This window comes from Meriones unguiculatus, chromosome 1 (assembly GCF_030254825.1).
Source record: "Meriones unguiculatus strain TT.TT164.6M chromosome 1, Bangor_MerUng_6.1, whole genome shotgun sequence".
Classification (NCBI taxonomy): Eukaryota; Metazoa; Chordata; class Mammalia; order Rodentia; family Muridae; genus Meriones; species Meriones unguiculatus.
The window spans coordinates 41,987,070-42,007,088 of NC_083349.1; the positions used below are offsets into that span (position 1 = coordinate 41,987,070).

At 47.1% G+C, this 20,019-nt stretch overlaps 1 protein-coding gene across 9 annotated transcripts in view; it reads left to right on the forward strand.

Annotated features, from left to right (window-relative positions):
- Kank1 (KN motif and ankyrin repeat domains 1) overlaps window positions 1–20,019 on the forward strand; it is a 184,293-nt gene that overhangs the window by 138,646 nt on the left and 25,628 nt on the right. Inside the window, exon 1 of one of the 9 annotated variants that reach the window (XM_021627613.2) lies at window positions 19,672–19,841. The exons of 7 other annotated variants lie outside the window; for them this stretch is intronic. The gene's annotated coding sequence lies outside the window, so the exon portion shown is untranslated. Of the gene's footprint in view, window positions 1–19,671; window positions 19,842–20,019 lie in introns of those variants that run through there. One more of the 9 variants, XM_021627628.2, reaches the window with a different exon arrangement.

Below are 20,019 nucleotides of genomic sequence, written 5' to 3' on the forward strand. Positions count from 1 at the left end.
CTGTAACTATTTGTCCTCTGAACACAGTGCTAGGACTTTTTTCTGGACACCAGAAAATAGCAGGCTGGAGCCCACAATGCCTCAAAGTACTGAGGTGAACTAAAGAAGCAAAGTAGGCATCTCCTAGAAGGTTAATGAGATATCAGGCCCAGGGGCTTTTCCTCTGGGAAATTATTCTTTGGTATTCCCTGGACACCGTGACATCGAGAAAGACAATCTTGCCAGTAGTTTTGAATTAAAGTTGTAGTTTAGGGACTTATAGGCAGAGTGCTGGGAAACTCTGTAGAAACAGAATTTGAATTTAGAAGATCCATTCAGTGGCTCACTTCAAAATACCCGCTCCGAGCTGCATTTGGCAGGGGCACAGCTGGCTCCCTGCTTTGTGTGCTGAGTCAGCTCAGGGCCCCTGGAAAAAAACACCTCCCCTCTTTTCTTTTCTCATTAGGTTGTGGTTTTGTTTTGTTAGGGATGATTGGGCAAGATTCTTAGCTTTTCTGTTTCCTCAAGTACTCTTTCCCCCATTAACGTTAGAACTATTTTCTTAACTCTGAACCTTTGTGCAGGGCCAATTTTGACGTAAACCGTCATTTGCCTGAGGAAACCATGATGGGTTTTCTGGGACTTGAGGTGGTGAGAAGCCAGATAACTGTGCAAGAAGGAGGGTTGTCTGCTCTATCCCAGTGCTGTTCCCTAGCTTGAGGCTTTGCTCGAAGCACTGTTCTCAGGGTCTGAAAGCCTTTCCTGTGCCTGTGAATACAGGCCCTTCATGGCCTTCATATCCTGTAACTCTCTGCTTTGCCAGCAATATTCATTGGTAGAACCTGTGGAACTCATTGTTCCTTTTCAAAATCTTTTCTCAACATCTCTTTTCTTGTTGTTTTGTTTTGGTTTTGCTTGATTATGCATGTCTGTGGGTATTGTGGATATGAGTTCAGAGAGGTGCCCTAGAAGTCCAGAAGAGGGTGTTGGATGCCCTGTAGCTGGAGTTACAAGTGGTTGTGAGATGCCTGATATGCGTGCTGGTAACCAAACTCCAGTGCTCTGGAAGAGCAGCAAAAGCTCCTCACCACTCAGCCATCTCCAGCCCTTCCACTTTCTTTTCCTTCCTTCCTTCCTTCCTTCCTTCCTTCCTTCCTTCCTTCCTTCCTTCCTTCCTTCCTTCCTTCTCAATTCCAAGAGTGTTTTGCATACCTATCTAATGATCACCACCACCTGCTTTCACTGAACAGTAAGAGACAGGAATCACATTATATAGTCTTCGTGGTCTCCCTTGCTCTGTGGTCCAGCAGACCTTCAAAGCATCTGTGTTCTTCTGCTGACACTGGGCACAAGCTTCAGAGCAAAAAGCAGGATTGGGGGGCTGAAATGGACCCTGGCCCTGTCGCCTGGCAGTCTGACATGGTTCCAGCCCCAGAGTATCCTGACCAGCCTTTCTCCCAAGTCCCTTGAGCTGCTGGCTCACACGTGCTCTGGGTGATTCCCTGACCCGAACAGATGGTTTTCACTGTGTCACACACTCCCATTGCACCTCTTGATGCACAGGTTGCAGTATCAGCTTTCACTCCATCTTTTGCTCAACGGCAGGCTTTAGTGACATCAACTCTGGGTGCGGAGAGAGGGCCACAGTGGTGTGTGAGAGTATGGTGAATGTGGCTGTCCTCGGAAGGGTGTTCAGAAGCTACTTGGAAAGTTCTTTCCGGCTCCCAAGGCCTCTTTTCTTTGCTCTTTTCACTGCTTGTTAAGAACCCAGCCAGAGGGAGGAGGCAGAGGACCAACTGACTCCTTTGGTCAAGCTTATTTAATCTGGTTTGGTGAACTCCTTACAACTGTGGGTGGGACTTGGGCTGGAGATTTGGGGTGTCTGGTCTGTCCTACACCTGTCCCACTCTTTTCTTAGGATAGCCTATACATCTTTTCAAGATGCGAGAAAATACATAGCCCTTATCACTGCTCACTCACGCTTTAAGGAAGTCCTTGTGAACACTTAGGTCTTAATTTCTTTATCCATTTCTGTGCCCCACAGGTGATTTTTGCCATTTGACTTTTTCAAAATGTTGATTTTAGCCAGGCCTGGTGGCACAGGCTGTAATTCCAGGCACTGGGGAGGCTGGGGCTGGAGGGTTGCAAATTGAATGCCTGTCTAGGCTACCAATTGAGGATGGCCCTGGACAATTTAGGAAACCCTATCTCAAAATAAGACATAAACAGAGGGCTGGAGCTATGGCGCGGAAGTAGAGTTTTTGCTTCTAATGTCCCAGGTTCAATCCCTGGTGCTGCCAAAAGTAAAAAGGTAAACTACAACTAAAACAATGATTTTTAAATATCAGCTAGACATACCCATTCCTTTAATCTGGTGAGGATAATTAATGGGGGGGGGGAGACAGCAGGACATGTGGAAACTCAATTCAGCTGGAGACTCCAGCTGAATCCTCTGCTCAGGGAAAGGTGATAACAAAACAGGCTTCTCTCTCCTTTTTTGTCCTTTAAGATAGGATAGAGATAGGGTCCCCTTCCTCCATCACTCTCCTGAGAAGAACCACACCCCTCTGCTTCCAGGACACACCCTCCACTTGTTGCATGCTGGGTGGCCCCTCCTGGGAAAGTCGGCCCTTACATTAAGTCTCACGAACAGGTCTTGCTAATCCAGGCGTGTAAGAGAGCCCTCTTCCAACACCCAGGGTGGAGCCAGATATACACCCTACAGAAGGAACAAGGGTGCAGTGCCTCTAATCCTTAGCAAGTCCTGTCACCCCGTGGATGGTGAGGAAAGTAGGTAGAGGGGCACTGGTGCCATGAGAAGGAACTGTACCCACTGTTTTCCTCCATACCCACCATTCTCCAGAGACACCAGAGAGCCATACACCCCATCACCAGCCTGAGGGTAAAGGAGGAGCAAAAGTACAGTCAGGGATTTGAATGCTTAAGGGTTAGGAGAAAATCCCCAGTGCAGCAGAAACAGCCTAGGCCCTAGAAGGAATCCAGTGAGTTCTCCCAACCTGTCTCTTTAAAGATGAACACTGGTCAGTGGAGTGGTTCTGCAAGAAAACCAAGAGAAAGAGTGGTGAGGATGTGATGGTGTTGTTTTGGTTGTTATCCTTGCCATTGATCTTGGGCTTTTTGGTTTTTTGTTTTGTTTTGTTTTTTTCTGGTTTTTTGAGACAGGGTTTTCCTGTGTAGCCTTGGCTGTCCTAGACTCGCTTTGTAAACCAGGCTGGCCTCGAACTTACAGAGATCTGCCTGCCTCTGCCTCCTGAGTGTTGGGATTACAGGCCTGGCTCATTGATCTCTTTAGCTAAGTAGCTAAATTTAAATGTGAAAGGTGACCAAATTAATATGCAATAAATTAAATCTTTTTAATTTTGAGTCACAGTTTTTTTTCCTTCAATGGGTTTGCGAGGTGAAAACCACTGTAAATAAGAAGGGAGGCCTTGGGGTGTAGGTGAGTTGGTAGACTGTTTGCCTATCATATACAAAGCCCAGCAGCACCACACTTGGTGCTGTGCCCATAAACAAGGTCAGAAGTTCAAGGTCATCTTCAGCTACATATGAGGACAACCTGAGCTTGTGGAACCTGAGGGGATGACAAAGATAAGAAAAGGAAACTGATCCAGACAGTAGTGAAATTGGAACAGAGAAAAGTATTAGGTGTCCTTGCCTGGGACATATTGGGGGAGGAATAACGTTCTATTTCTCCAACCCATTGTTTTAATTTTAGTTTATTGCCAGGGTATTTTAAATGGCTTCATTTTGTATATAGATACCAATTGCTTTAGCTTCTTTAGGGACAAAAAAAAAAAAAGTATCAGGAGATATGGCAGCACTGACATGGATGTCCCAAAAGACACAGTCACCAGAGAAAGGAACAGGCACTCCCTGAGTCCTCCAAACACCCTTTTCCTTTCAGTTCACACATTTGACCCTGAAAGTACCTGAACTGACCTAGGTCCCCGGGGGGGTGCTTGAGTTGTTTATAGGGTGTCTTAACTCTAATTCAGAAGCCAGAGAGGCCTTTGCGTGGTTCTCGCTCCTGGCTGCAGGATAGAGTCAGCTGGAGCGCTCTGACAATGCTGATGCCCAAATTGGGCCAGGCCCCAAGAGGTCTGATTCATGGTGGGTGTGGAGATCAGCATCCAACAACAGCCCGAGGAGGCTTGTTGGTGTCCAGGGGACGAGAACTTCTGGCAGGTTCCAAGCTTGGTGCCAGCTCCTTGAATGACAGAGCAGAAGTCAGTTCCTGGCACTTCTCTGTGCCCAGCGTCCTGCCTGGCTGTGAAATGAGGACACGGGCTGCGCGCTTGGCACATTCACAGACACTTTGAAAGGAAACAAATAACCTGAGTCTTGCTCCCTTAGGAGGGCAGGAACCTCAGACAGCACTATCTAAGCTGGAGCTCTTTGGTTTTATACACAGAGGATCTAAAAGGTCCACTCAGATAGGGGCAGGGCTAAGCTGCTCTGAGGGCCACGGTGGGAGAACTGGGTAAGGGGGATGAAGAGCAGCCTCAGAGGGCACTGGGAGGTGGCGAGGGAGTGTCTTGGTTAGATTTCTGTTGCTGTGATGAAACACTTGTGACTAAGAGCAACTTGGAGAGAATGGGTATATTTCACTTATACTTCCTCCATCACTGAGGGAAGTCAGGGCAGGAACCTAGAGGCGGGAGCTGACGAAGAGGCCATGGATGGGTGCTGCTTACTGGCTTGCTCAGCCTGGTTTCCTGTAGAACCCAGGATCCTACCAGATTAGGGGTAGCCCTACCCACAACGGACCAAGCCTTTCCCCATCGATCACTAATTAAAATGCCCCACAAGCTCCCCTACAGCTGGCCTTAATGGAGGCATTTTCTCAGTTGAGACTGCCTCCTCTCTGATGACACTTGCCTATGTCAAGTTGACATAAAAGTTAGCCATGAGAGAGGAGGAGAGTTGTGTTTATTTCAGTGCTGGGTATTGAACCCAGAGCTTTGGGCATTCTAGGCAAGACCTCTACCATTGGGTTATACTTCCAGCTCCCGGAGCTGATGTTTTGACTGGCCCTTGGAAATGAGAAGAGGTTTTCCAGAGAAAAAATAAGCTATGAACCTCACTCAGAGAGGAAACAGTAAATGCAAGTCCCTAAAATATCATTACTAAAGCACAATATTGACCAAGTAAAATTTAACAGGATGTTTTTACAGAATCAAGACAGTACAGTCAGACGCTTTTCCTCAGCTTAACTCTTTAAGAACAAGGGTGTTTTTTTGGGGGGGGGGGGTAATATTTGGTTTTAATATAGTAATGTGACTGTAGTCTGTTAGATTTTTTTTTCTGAAGTTGGAAAAAAAAAATTCTTTACCAAGATCTGCCTGTGCTTTATCTTCCCCGTGCTTCAGAAATGCCAGCTCCCTTACCCAGACCCTCTTTGCCTTCATAAAAGCTGCACGGTGGACCGTTCCTGATTGTGCAATGCAATATACTGTCAAGGCAGCAGCAGGAGGATGCTGTGCGTGTGCATGACATAAGCTCATGTGTGAAATACAGAGGTGGTAATTCCTGCTTTGCAGGGTTGCCGTGCGAGGAATGAGGTCATTGATGGGGAAAGTACTCAGCGAAGTGCTTTATCTGTGGGTGAATGATGGCCGAGTGACAGAGGGTGGGCAGTGGGGACAGGTGGGAAGCGTGTGGGCAGGCTGTTGCAAGAATGACGGCTAGCATGTGTGTTCCTGCTTTGGGGTGAGCCTGGGAGGGCTCTGCAAAATGCATAAGCAAGAAGGGGACCAGAATAAGGGAGGCAGGAAGTAGCATCCTGAGGACAGGCAGCCTGAGCTGACCACCGTGGGTCCACTTTAGCACTCAGCTTTGCTCTTCTCTCTTGGTGAAGGGCGGAATGCCAGGAGACCGTCTGGCTATGATAACACCATCGAATGGCAGAGCTGAGGGGCCACGGGTGTCTACTTATAGTTTTCTCCGAAGCTCCTGCCTGGTGTAAAGGCAAGTGCTACAAGAGCAGCCTGGAGACTGCAGGCAGTCTCTTTCTCTTTTGGAGCCACTTTTTCTGGCTACTCCCCACCTCAGAGCACCTGTGAAACAGCTTCAGAGTATCCTTACCTCCCTCAGCTCTTTGCCCTCTTCCCTCCTCTGTCTGAAGAGGGTGAAGAAAAATGGACCTTTCATTCGGTCTGGGTGGGGAGCTTTGTGACAGATGGTTTCCAGGCAGGTGGAGGTCATCTTTTCAGGTTTTCCCCTTCCTACTGTCTGTCTTTTTCCGACAAAAGACTAGACGTCTATTTGCATACAATAACTATTGTCCTGCCAGAACTCATCTTCATAGACTCACACAGGAGTCTCTTCAAAGCATCAGATACAGGGCACAGAAGCCAAATAATTAGCACCCATCGCTTCATACACTAAATCATGTTCTTACTGGAACACAAAGTTCATCTATCAAAATGTAGCAGAATGTTCTTATAGGATAAAGAAACACTCTATTTCTATGCTTTGCTTAGTTTCATTATTTTATTTTGTGTCTGAAGGTAGTTTGCCTGCATATATGTGCACCTATGTGAGAGAAATACCCAAAGATACCAGAAGAGGGCATCAGATCTCCTGGGACCTGGAGTCACAGACAGTTGTGAGCCACAGTGTTAGTGCTGGGAACCAAACCTTAAGAGTATAGCCCACCTTCTCAGCCCCTCAGTTTAATTCTTAATAACAAGCTTTGTGATATTAATACTCAGCTTTGACTAAGTAATGTGACAATAATACAGAATTTTATTATTCAAGAAGTTGGAGCCAATTTCTCTATGCCAGGTGTTAAAGCATTTAGGAGAGTGGGCCTCTTTTAAAGCCTGGGCTGTGATGCTGGATACCTAACTCTGTACTTCCCAGAACTCAAACTTCATATTTATCATGGCTCGCTTTGCAGTGTGTAAATCAACGGTCAGTTTTTATTTTCATCTTTAGTCCAAAACCAGGAGATGGACGGTGGTAAAGGGGCTCTTCTCTTACCTAATGGAGGTATTGTTGAATAAAGCAACTTAGTGTCACGGGGGCTTGATATTTCAAAATCTGCAACATTGGAATGTTGCCCTCATTATTTTTGTCTTTGAATCAGTTGGTTAATTTTTTTTTTAAATGCCCAAATGAATTCCATGACCTTGGTTGTAATAAGTTTAGGTTCTCTGAAAAATGTCTCCTGGGAAGATGAGCAAATGCAGAGCCCTGGTCCAGGCTAGCAGGAGGAGAGATGGAAAGGCTAATGCCTGGGGGTAGGGGTACAGCACAGGCAGGCATGGGGGCTGAGATGAGCAGAGAAGCTGAACGGGGCCTCTGGAGCTCTCATCCCTCACCTCTTCCCTTGCAGCTGCCTCTAGTTTGGGTCGTAGGCTATATTCAGAGCCTCAATCACCGCCGATCTTTGGTATTGTTTGGGACTAGCTTCTTCTGTTTGTGCTCCGATGGAATCAGCGAATCTTCCACAGGGCCACTTCTGCCTTATACACTTTGGCCAAGACTGATGCTTGCCTTCCCTCCTTCTCTTCTTCCTCCTCCTCCTCCTCCTCCTCCTCCTCCTTCCTTGCAGCGATGAACTTAAATCATGAAAGGGGCACAAGCTTACTCATTTAAAAGCAGAAGCAGAAGCAGATCCATCGATGCTCCTGCACCTAGCCAAACATACATGTCCCAGAATGAATTCTCAGCCTTTGAAAGTCATGTCATCTAAGCTGTGTGTTGTGGGCAGGGTGGGAGGAGGGCTGCGGCTTACATGTGGTGTTTTTAGCCTTCAGATTCCATGTTGCATTAAAGAAGAATATCCTCCTCAGGGAGTCTCCAGCCCAGGCTGGGACAGCATCCGACCAAATCGCAGCAGCCAACTGCTGCCCGATAGCTCAGATTCCAACAAGGAACCTTTCTCCCCCTGACTAGAGAGTTGGGGAAGAGGGAAAAGTGAGGAAACCTTGGCCGCCTTTCTCTCTTCCTAGAGCTAACAAGCTCCATTTCCAGGACAGTGTTGTGGACAGGGAGGGTGATTTGTTTAGAGTTGGGAGGGAAGGGGGAAGGGTCCATCTTGGCCTGGTTTTTGGGTTAAGGTCCGTGCTACAGTTTCATTCATTGGTGATTTTGCTGTCTCACGGAGCTCAGTGTCATGGAATTAGATGCGGTGGCTGTTGGCTGGTCAGGAAATTCCAAATGGGTATAAATAAATGCTGTGTAGCTGTTCCAGGGCTCCGTGCCTGTGAGTGTATGGAGTCTCTCTAATACTGGGGAAGTTTGTTGAGGCTTAGCTTCCTGCCTTGCTGAAAATGACAGCTTTTGTGTCCCTGGGTGGGTAAGTAGGAATGCCCAAAAAAAAAAGACAGGGGAACGTGACATGTGGGTGGCGCCGCTGAGGTACAAAGTGGAGCTCTGTGCGTTATGAAAATATTGGCCTTCGTTCCAGGCTGGAAAAAATAACTCGGCACTTGCCTCTGTGCTCAGTGAAAACGTTCCCTTCAGCCTGTGGCTTTGGCACAACGGTGCCACTGTAGCACTAGTGACCATTTCACATAGATGTTTAAGGCTTGAGTTTCTGAGTTTCTGGTTTACTTAAATTTCCGGGATTTCCCTTGTGTCGTTTTTTTAAGCAGTCCCTCTCTGTACATTTATCCTCGCGTTTTTCTTCTTTTTTTTTTAAGATTTTTTTTTTATTTAATTTTATGTGTATGAGTGTTTTAACTGTATGTGTATGCATACCATGGACAGGCCTGGTGCACACAGAGCCAAAAGAGGGCATCAAATTTCCCGGAACTAGAGTTACAGGTGGTTGGGAGCTGCTGTGTCCATGCTGAGAAATGAACCCAGGTCCTCTGCAAGACAAGCAGTGCTCTTAGCCAACGAGCCACCTCCTCAGCCTTCACTCCTGTTTGCTCCAGATATATTCAGTCTGTTTCTGGTTTCCTATATCAGCTCCGTATGCACTGGGGTTCATGCAAGAGTTCTCCCTCACATCCCCAAAAGTGTAGGTGGTGCCTTCCCTGTCATCTGAGCTTGGATACTTGTCTGCTTTTCACAGAATGGTCCTTGTCACCTGGCCTGTTTCCTATTTGTGCTTAAAGTTGCCCAAACTCCTTTTTGTGTTTTCTTGGGACAGGGTTTCCCTATGTAGCCCTTGCTGGCCTGGAATTCAATATCCAGGATGGCTTCAAACTCAGAGATCTGCCTGCCCCTGGCTCCAAGTACTGGGATTAAAGGATTAAAGGTGTGCTTTACCATGCTGTGCGTGTGTGTGTGTGGTTTGGTTTGGTTTTCCTTTTTTTTTTTTTCTCTCTCTCTCTCTTGGTTTATTTTATAAGTATGGGTATTTTGCATGCATGTATGTCTGTGTAAAATGTGTCTGGTGCCTGAGGAAGTCAGAAGAAAGCACAGGATTTCCTAGAGCTGGAATTACAGATGGCTGTGAGCTGCAAAGTGGGTGCTAGGAATTGAACCTGGATCCTCTACAAGAGCGGCAAGTGCTCTTAACCACCGCGTCATCTCTCTGGCCCTGACATGGAGTTCTTGGGGGGAGGGGGAGCTGGGAAGCAGCTCTCCTGTGTGCGGGAGATGACCCTGGGCTGTAATCAGCACTGATTCTCTAACTAGACAGTAAGCATTATCGAGCAGGCCGAATGGGTCAGGCGGGTGAGATGCCTGTAGACTCTTGAGAAGACGTGGTTACATCTGTTGTTGGCACCGAACACCAGATAAAAGGGCAATTGTGCCAGCCACATGACACCTGCCTCCCTCATGCACCTCCCTCGTTCAGCATACCCGCTAACAAGACATAGGCTATTCTGTTTTCAGGAACAGTGGCTGGCCCTTTCTGCTTTCTTCCCTCCTCACTGCAGTTGCCTGACCTCTGGCCTCTTTAAGTCATGTCCAGGGTAGAACCAAGGACACTGCCAATGGGCTGCTGTGTTTGGGAAGTGGCTCGGTCTTGCTGGTCAGGAGGCAACTGGAAAGGTGCTGGTGAACAGGGCCTGCAGAGCTGGAGCTCACCTGGTCTGCAGTTAATTTCTACTTCCACTCGATCACTAGCATGCCATGCTGGGGAATTTTTGTAGCACATGTAGTCAACAGCTCTTCCATCAAGGAGTGACTGTAGAAATTATGGGCTAGCAGGAGACTCACTTTACACATTGAATTATTAGATTAGCAGCCTAGGCGCCGTGGCGCACACCTGTGAGCCCCAGTGCTCAAGGAGCCAGAGACAGGCGGATCTCTGTGACTTCGAGGCCAGCCTGGCCTACAAGGTGAGCCCAGGACAGCCAAGGCTACACAGAGAAACCCTGTCTCGAAAAACCAAAAGAAGAAAAAAAATAATAATAAATTACCACAGCAGTTTTGTATGTGTGTGTATGTGTGTATGTCTGGGTTCCTGTTGCCAGTTGCTCGACCCTGAATGAAGAACCATATATAGCTAGTGTTCTTGTTTAACAAGATGAAAATGATGCCTTTTCTCAGCTTGGGAAGACCCTGCTTGCATGGCCACCGTGAACACATACACTGGGTGGTTTATGGGCACTCTTTGTTGCAGGGTTTGGGTGCCCGCTCTGCTCTGACGACCTCCCCCAAGACAGCAGAGTGCTCATTTCCGATACTGCGCATCCCCAGGGGAAGAGTACATTTTATTTTAGCCTAGGATACTTTGAAAAGTGAAGGTCTCTGTCCGCTTTTTGTTTTACTTCCTTCCTGTGCGTGATCGGTGCTGGGCCAGGTCTCCCCTCTGCCTCTCCAGCACCCAGCCGTCACCCCAGCATATCCATGTGCTTGCGCATACCCTGCTTCGGGACTCGAGATAAAGGTTAGCAGATTCCCTTGAGTTTTGAACAAGCATCACATATATGTCAGGCCACAACTTCATGGGGTCCTGATGGAATCAGAAGCAGAGTTCTGTATGATTTCCGGGTTATTCGGCCATTACTGATCTAGTAGTAGTAGCAGCAGCAGCATGAACCCCTCCCCCCCCAGCATCCCTTCCCATCCTCACAGCAGTGATGCAGGTGCCTGTTTAATAATAAACGATCTCTTCCCCTACCGCATTTACTCATCAGTAGATTCTGCACAGGCGTGAAACTTTGATGCCAACCTATACTAAGCATGTTCTATAAGCACCAGGCTAGCTAGGCACTGAAGGATTTAATTTAAAAAAAAAAAAATCTGCTCAGTTCCCACCTCCCTAAAACATTTACTGTTGAGGTAGGGGGTGTGAGCCACGTGCCTGCTGACCACAGCACGGTGGTCCGTCGCACACTGCAGAGGCTTTGGGAGCACACTGGGAACAAGGTGGCCAGTTGTGCCCAGAGCAGGACCGCTAAGGCTATAAGTGGGGCTTTGAGGAAGATGAGACATTTGACTTGGGACAGCGCTCGGATGTTGGCAGTTGGTAGAATCCTGGGAAATGTGGCTAGGTGGGGAGAGAAGCCACAGGTGGGTGCGAATGTTGTTTGGTATGCTGAGGTGAGGGGGTACAGCTGGGAAGTGCTGGGTTGAGGCTAAAGTGTGGAAGACTTCACACCACAGAAAGGGTATAACGGGCTATCAGACAGGTCAGTGTGCAGAACTGATGCAGTGTGCTCTCAAAAAAATACCTCAAAGAAAAGGGAAAGTCCCCAAAATATGCCCCAGAGAGTAGATCTGATTGCTGAAGTTTCAAAACAAGCATGGTCAGGACCTTGGCCTGGCTCTGTGCCGACTGGCTGGCTTCATTCATGTACCTTAAAAATGGAAAGGAAGGGAGGGGAGGAGGAAGGAATTGAGTCTGTATTATTGCATACTTCAGTCTCTGTCAGTCTGAAACAGTTTCCTTGCTTTGTGACCTTTGAGAATTTTAAAAAGAGTCCTTTCGTGGCGCACTATAGGCTGGTCCTTCAGAGAGACTCACAGACGTTGCTAGACTCGGGCCATACCTACTTTGCAAAAGTGATTCTTCACTCTTCTCAGTGCTTTTCACCAAGGCATGATGCCAGCTTTGGTCACTGTTGGCTTTCTCACTGTAGCAATATCCTCTTCCGTTCATGAGTGACAGTATGTTTTGTCGTGAGGTTTTTCCAAGACCACAGCGATATCCTCATCCTTGGTGGGAGATATTCCATCCACCAGCCCTAGCATCCATTCCTGTCTCCGTCAGCCGCTGCCGTGATGGTTGCTATATGGTAATTTTTTGTTCCCATAATCCTTACCTCGGTCATTAGCTGGCACTCTACTCTAGTATTATGGACTCAACGATACTTATCAGTTGGTTATTATCATTAATTATATTATTTCGATGCTCAAAGTGGGATTCCGGAAGAGTGTCTGAGCCAGGCAGACCACTGACGGTGGTTTGAAATTGCTAATGTGTTAGAGGTCGACAGCAGTTACTGACAGGCTGTGGCTTTTAGATGCCTTCATACGGCCAGTGTCACGCAAAGAAAGGTCTAGGCAGACAGGAACACTTAGGACAAAAGGCAGGCTAACCCCCAAACCCAGCTTGCAAGACCATCTCCTGGGTGTGTGTTGTGTGTGTGTTTTGTTTGTTTGTTTGTTTGTTTTGGAGAAGGTCCCATTTTTGGAGAAGTCCTTCCCCATTTGTTGAGTTTTTCCCTCCAGGAGGTAGTTAGTCAGGTGTGGGTGGAGACATTAAAGTCAAGGAAGGGTTAAAAGTGCAAAGCCTCAGGCTGGCTGCCAGCTCAGCCTTATGACTGAAGCTTTGAATCCTTGCTGTTCCCCTCCCAGAATCTCAAAGAATGGACGAGTCTGCATTCCTCCTCTCCCTGTGCTAAATCAGAGCTCAGATTCCCCAAGTGTCCTGCGCCTGCTTCCTGACATTACTCATGCCACCTCTGTCCTTCACAGATTAGATATAGTGTTGTTTAACGACCTCCAGAGGGGGAAGCCCTCCCCCACCACTTTTCTCTGCAGTGAGTCATTGGCTTAAAACTGTTTTCCTTTTTAGTAGCAGAATGGGGCAGCAGATAGAGCTTGTCACAGCCTTGGTCCTGGGGTACATCCTCCAGCTCAGCTGAGGTAGAGATGGACACCAACAAAATGAGTCAGCCTGCCTAAATATAGAAAGCGTAGGTTTGGGTAGTTTAACATCAGGCTGCACTTATATCTTGTTATGGAGACAATACTCACTTATGAGACTGAAGAGAAAACTTGTACAAAAAAACCCTTGGAAGCCTACCAGAAGACAGAGAAGAGAGTTTTAATATACAATCTTGGGACTAGCCAGAGAAATCTTATTAAAATGTAAATGGACCTTTTCATTCCCTTGTTTAGAACACCGAATAGCTTCAAAATGCAGCTCAGGATCCAAAATTCGTCTTGTCCTCTCCCCCTCCTCTGCTAGCACGTTTCTCATCCCTTCCCCATGTACCCAGTGGGCTGCCACTGAACCTCTCAGGTGTAGCACCCAGAGATCACCACCCAAAGATCACTCCCTATCCCTGCCCGTCCTCCACAGCATTTCCTAGGCTCATCTGTACAGGCACTTGTCTGCCTCCTCTAGTTTGGGAGTCCCACCCAGGGAAGGCTCCCTCCATGGCTGTTCTGCTCAGCATGGAGCAGGTCACCACTTGTTGGCTCCTTTATAAATATTTACTAAGTGAAGAACTAAGTCTGTCTTCGTCCTAAGATGAGGACCTCCGCATGGAGTGCTGGGGTAGTCCCAGTAGGAAAACAGGAAATGTGGAGCCAGTGTATAAAGGAAGGCTTGTGTATAAAGGGATCGTGTGCCGAATCCTGGCACAGCTTACAGACATGGAGGTGAATATGAAGTGGTTGGTTAGTTGGTTGGCTGGTTTTGGTTTTGGTTTTTTGAGACAGGGTTTCTCTGTGTAGCCCTGGCTGTCCTGGAAGTCATTCCATAGACCAGATTTACAGAGATCCACCTGCCTCTGCCTCCCAAGTGCTGGGATTAAAGGTGTGTGCCACCACAGCCCTTTGAAATCTAAAGATTTAAAGAAAGACACAGCTACGTAGACAAAGCCAACTGTAGAACTGCTGTTAGGCTACGTATAGTGTCAGTGGGTCTGGTACTTAAAGCTGTTGAAATAGCCTTTCACTTTCATGAAGTGTTTGGACAGCTATTTAGAACAGCTGTAGGGAGGCACTGGCAAGATTAAGATAGGCAGTATACACTCCGTGGGAAAAGAAGTCCCGCTTTCTTTAAACAGAGCCCAGCACTCCTCTGTGTGGCTAAATAAATGGATGGGTTTTAGCTGGGAGGAAAAAAGAACTGGTTTGAAAGTAACTAACTCTGTCCAGTACATGGGCAGCCTGGGCAGATCCAGAGTTTGAGGCTATCTTAGGATGCAACATATCAAGACTGTCTCACGAAGCAAAGTAAGTCAGTCAATAAAACAGAGCAACTTTGATAAATGCAAGAAAATGCCTTACCTGCCCCACATTCTTTTACGGCAGAATGCAGAATACTCATGTGACTGGCATCTCTCTTGCGGTTTTCTAAGAAATAACAGTGCTTATCCTATAGATTTGGTATTGGGGGGAAGGTGCTTGCTTGGCTATGAAAACCTGGTGCTCAGTTGTCTGCAGGAGTGCTTCCTGCTAGACCTGTTCTGAAGGGCATGATCCAGTGCCACTTCCTGCTTTCTCTATACCACTGTCCTTTCCTGGAGGAGTTGTCTTGCTAACTCGGACACCTTCAAATGCTGAAGCTTTCACCTCCTGAGCTTTGCTTCCCTTTCGTTCATCCTATGGCTTTCTTTCCTGCCTCCAGGCCATGGTTCAGGATCTTCAGTGATGCTTCCGACAGTGGCATGACACACTCGGCCACTTGTCCCTGTGGGAATCTGTGGTAAGGCCACACTGATTCAGCTCTTAGGCCAGGTCCCTGTGCTTCCTGTGAGTGGGGACAATTATGTTGGTGGGAATTAACACTTTAGCCTCAGCAGTCGGTGAGACTGTCTGCTGAGAACAAACATGTTAACCATGTGTGAGGTTGTGGCACACGGATGTAATTATTCTTCATGGCGCCCTCAGTAATTGGTCTTAAGAGTATGCAGTAGAACAAAGAAGTCATTGTGTTCTGACTAATAGAGTAATAATATCAGAGCCCCGTCCATTTAAAAGTCCAAGGCACATTCCTTTGGAAAAGTCTAGTGCTTTTTGCTCGTAATAAAGAGTAGTTCATTATGGCAGAAGTCTAGAAAAATGAGTCTTACTCAACAATGGCATTTTCTCAGAAAGATATGTATTGCATGTTTTCTGTCATATACATATTTTAAATTAAGAAAAAGAAAAGAAAGTAAAAATAGGAAGTCCTTAGAAAAGGGAGCACAAGGGAGGGAGTAAGAGGCAGGAGGAGTCAGTCAGAGGGTGGGGAGTGTGAGTGTGGCCATGTGTGAGAATGTCATCACAAAGCCCATTGTTTTATACAGTGACTATACACTGATTGAAAAGATGGGCAACCAGGCCTGGTCATGCAGATCTATAATACCACCACTCACATGCCAGAGGCCAGAGAATCACTGAGCGTGAGGACCCAGAGAGCAAACTGCATGCCCCAGGGCCACACAGCAAGACTCTGTCCTTAAAAAGATCACCTGGTCCCTTGCACACAGCATTACAGTCCTTTGAGAAATGGAGGGCTTTAGAGATTACTATGGGTAACGTGGTTTGCTCTGCTGGCCGTCTTCAGCAAGGCTTTCTCAGCTTTGGTGCTACTGACATTCGGGGCCCGAAGGCCATCTTGGGAGAGAGGACAGACCAGGCATTCAGCACCATCTCTGGACTCTACTCAATAAGCTGCTCAACAGCTATAGCAACTTTTCACTGCCTTGTGACGTTGCCAGATGTCTCCATGGAGAACAAAGCTGCGTCGGGACCCTCTGCTGGCAAGTCAGTAGTCCCAGTGTAGCTAACTGCCGTCTGAGCTACTGCTTGGCAAGTTGAGTCATTTTTAGGTCTTCCCAAATCGAGTATTATTTTGACAGAAAATTTAGTTTGCGTAAAAAGTGAAAATTGAAAAGATAACACATTATGACCCTAGGTGAGATGGCTTTTAACGTATCTGTAGCTCAAATTCACCGGGGAAGGGAGAAGAGCCACACGAAAATGCTACACTGATCTTGAGGCCCCGGTCGGGCCCTTTTCTTGGGGTTCAGTATTTGCAGGAGATGAATATACACAAAGGATGGCCTTATCACCGGCGCGCTGATTTTGATTTCCCTCTGAACTCATAGGAGTCTGTCCTGGCTTGAGGAGTTTTCTCTAATTGAGGCTGTCATGTTATTTTGTCATTACCCCTAATTGCAGACCAGATAGACTGGGTAGGGAGAAGAAGAAGAAAGGACTCTATGACCTTTGATTTCCTGGTTGTGAGCCCAGCTCAGAAAAGATGCTGGCCAAAGAAACTGTGCAGCCCACTGTTCGCAAGCCACCAAATGACCCGGACACGCTGCCGTAAGGCTGCTGAGAATGCCTCGCTCCTGCTCTGCATCTCATTTTCTTTTTCCTCTGTGCCTCATCTGCACTAGACTGTGAGCCCCATGAGAGCAGAGACCGTATTTCTTTCATTTACATGGTTGCTCCAGCTCCTACAACAGAAAGGTGAAGATGAATGGATGATAGATTTTAATAAGCCTTTAGTCTCAATATTGATTACAGGTTGAACCTAAGAATGCCTGTCTTCTTTGCTCTAAACTTCCCAGTGGCTATTAAGACTGTCCCGTGTAACAGCACAGGCCTTTAAACTCAGCACTTGGGAGGCAAAAAGGCAGGCAGATCTCTATGAGTTCAAGGGCAGACTGGCTTATGTAATCAATTCCAGGTCAGCCAGAGAAAGACATGATAAGAGTGTCTTTAAGAAAGAAAATAAGAGGAAGAAGGCCCCTAAACCATTTAATCTGGTTCTCTGAATTTAATCTCTCTTTGCCTAGTCAGTCTAGTCCCCACATAGGTGTCAAGGACATATTTGCTGATGCCTTTTATCCTGTATCCCCTTGTTGGTGGTTAAACACTACAGGGGACAGAGGCCCTGCTCATGGTCCCAGGGCTAGGGCTCACCTGCACCCATCTGCTGTCGTACCTGCCCTGAGGCTGTTCCCACGGACACAGTCCTGCTCCCCCCACTTCCTCTGGCATTCTTATCATCAATTACCTGGTGTTCAAAACTCAATTTTAGAGCATCCCATTCTGTTTTGGCCACTTGTTCGCGTATCACCTTCTGGCTTGTTGATAACATGCCTTTGGAACTAGCTTCAACCCATGCTGTGCTGGCATTCATTTTCCCAGCTAGCCCGCACCTCCTTTTATTTCTTATGAAACTTTCCCCCTACTCTTTCAACAGAATAGGATTATTTTTCTGCACCCAATAAATTCTCAATAAACCTTCCCAAACATTCAGAAAATTCTCGTAAACACCTGGGCAGCTCCCCAGTTCCAGAAGGGCTGGAAGCCGTTGCTCTCAGAATTCCACATAACCAGTGGAGATCTGGCGGTGTGAAAGCAGACATATTTCTGTTAGTCTAAAAAAGGTTTTGAGACGGCTAAAACGTCTTCTTATAATGTAGCTATGGATTTTTTTTTCTAAAAAGTCATTGGTTTTGTGCTTCCTTATTCTTGAATTTACCAATTTTCATAATAAAAGCTTAATTGTTGTATTTGGTTATTTAACATCTTCTTTTTTAAATATAGCCCCCAATTTGGGGTTAGGGGTGAGAAGAGAATTTAGGATGGATAGAAACTATTGCATCTCTCAGAATTCAGGGTCACTCCAAAGCTTATTTCTCTCTTACAAAAGTACAGAGATGGTGGCTCCTTAAGAGTTTTAATTGCTGCCTTTGATCCACAAAGCCCCTTAATCCAGATTCCTTCCAGCACTTGGTCTCTGTCCCCACAGGTAAACTCAAGGCCCAAGTTAACGGCCAGTGTCCTAGCATCATGTCTGCATTGGAGGAAGGAATTAAGGAAAGAATTCAAAAGATTAATCGTGGGCCTCTTGAGGGAGGTTCAGGTTGGGGTAGGGGTAGAGGTAGGGGCTGTTCCAAGAACTGTCTTCTTATGGCCATACTAACAGTAAAAGGAGATTGGGGAAAATACTTGCTTTCTATTCATTCGTGCAGAAATAAGTTGATCTGTGGTGGAAGAGGAATATTAACTGTCCTCCCTTGCCTCGCTCACACCCGCCCACTTGAGCATGCTTAGATTTTTACTGCAATACATTCCTGGAGCAACAGTGACTTCTGCAGGAGCTAAAGAAAAAGCAGCCATGTGATCGCCCCTAGTTCCATACCCTAAAAATAAACATTAAAGGAGTTTTGAACACCTGCTTTCTTCCTGACACCTTCTTAACTGGTGTGTGAGTCAGAGAGGATTTTTTTTTTTTTTTTGAAAATTCAATCTGTTGCTCTGAGGATGTTTATAGTATGAAAGAACGGTAAGACATACTTGTACAGAAAACTGAGGAATAAGTATGGGCCCTATAAATGCTACAGTTATGTTGTCCCATGCTTGTGAAAGGGCAATCAGGAGATTTAAAAAAGTGAGATTATATCCTGGAGCTGGTGGCCACACCTCCTTTTCAAATGCTAGGGAGGCAGAGGCAGATGGATCTCTGAGATAGAGGCTAGCCTGGTCTACAAAGCTAATTCCAAGCCAGCCAGGACTGTGTAATGAGACGCTGCCAAAATAAATAGATAGAAAAAGGTAGGTAGGTAGGTAGGCAGACAGACAGAAAGACAAAATAAAAATATTTAAGTGAGACTAATATTTCAATATAATAGAATACTTGGTACCCAGGATAATTGTAAAAAAAACGACACTGAGAGTATCTGCTTGTTTGTGCGGGTGTGGGTGTCTATCTGGTTTTGTTGTTGTTGTTTTGTTGCTAGAGAAAGAAATATGGGCACCTTATAAGGGTCCTTTTCAGTGTTCGGATCCAGCGGTGCTTGGGAAGGAAGTCTGCAGTGGTTAAATTCTAACTGTCCCTGATTTCCAGGGGGAGAAGTCCAAACTGTCACTTGGGGATAATTCAGATTGACCCAGACCTTTGGTTCTCTACTAGCTGAGCTTGGGAAGTACTTAAATATAGGACAGTTAAAGTTTTGCTCAAAAAATGTGTTTTGTGTGGTGTGTGTGTGTGTGTGTGTGTGTGTGTGTTGGGGGAGTGGGGCTGAAACCTGACACTGAATCCACTCACTTTTCCTGGGATCATCTTTAAGAAAGACGTAGAAGTCATGCCAGCTGCCACCGCCTCAGACTTGATTTTTTTTTTTCCTTTGTAAAGTCTCAGTGGTATTCCTGCAAATATGCTCTGCTTCTTCTGCATTGGTTAAAGGGCATGTCTCATTAATTTTCTTTTAAGATTGCTGGCAAGGGCTCCGCTGTTGGAGGGAGACTTGGTGAGCGCTCACCTGTCAGGAGCTAGGTTGAGAAGTGCCCTTCAGTGCTCGGAAACAGTGGCCAATTGTGGCCCTGCCCTTCCTCAGGTGACCCGGGCTGAGTTTGCTGGGCCTGCCTCCAGAACACAGACTCTTTGATGAAGTGTCTGGCCGCGGGGGCAGACTGAGCCCTCAGTGCAGAGGCTCACATTGCCGGCTTTATTTGGGCTCCTGGCAGAGCTGCGCTGAGGAGTGGAGCGCAGGTTTTCCGAAGAAGGCGGCTTCCTGTTTTCTTTAAGACTCTTGGGGGGGGGGGGGAGCCGGACAGCTGAGTGTGCCTTGAGGGTGACGGCGGCGGGACGCGGGGAGCCCTCATTGGTGCAGGCTGGGCCTATGGTGTCCCTGCCGGCCCGGGGAGGTGTGCGCGCGAGTTGACAGGCTTTCCCTTAAGTGGAGAGGAGCGGAATTTGGGCCTCGGGTGCGGCGGCTGGAGGCTGTCCTGCTGTGGGCCTGCTGCGGTAGGTGAGCTGGGGAGGGCGGGTCCGCGGGCTGGGGTGGACTGGGGGGACCTGGGCCAGTGTTTAGGAGGTTAGGGCGACCTGCTGATGGCTCCGGCTCTTTCCCCGCTACCTCCCAACTCCCCTCCCCCATCGCCGCACTGTGAGCCCCGTTTGAGTGTTTCCCCCCTCCCCCAGCCGAC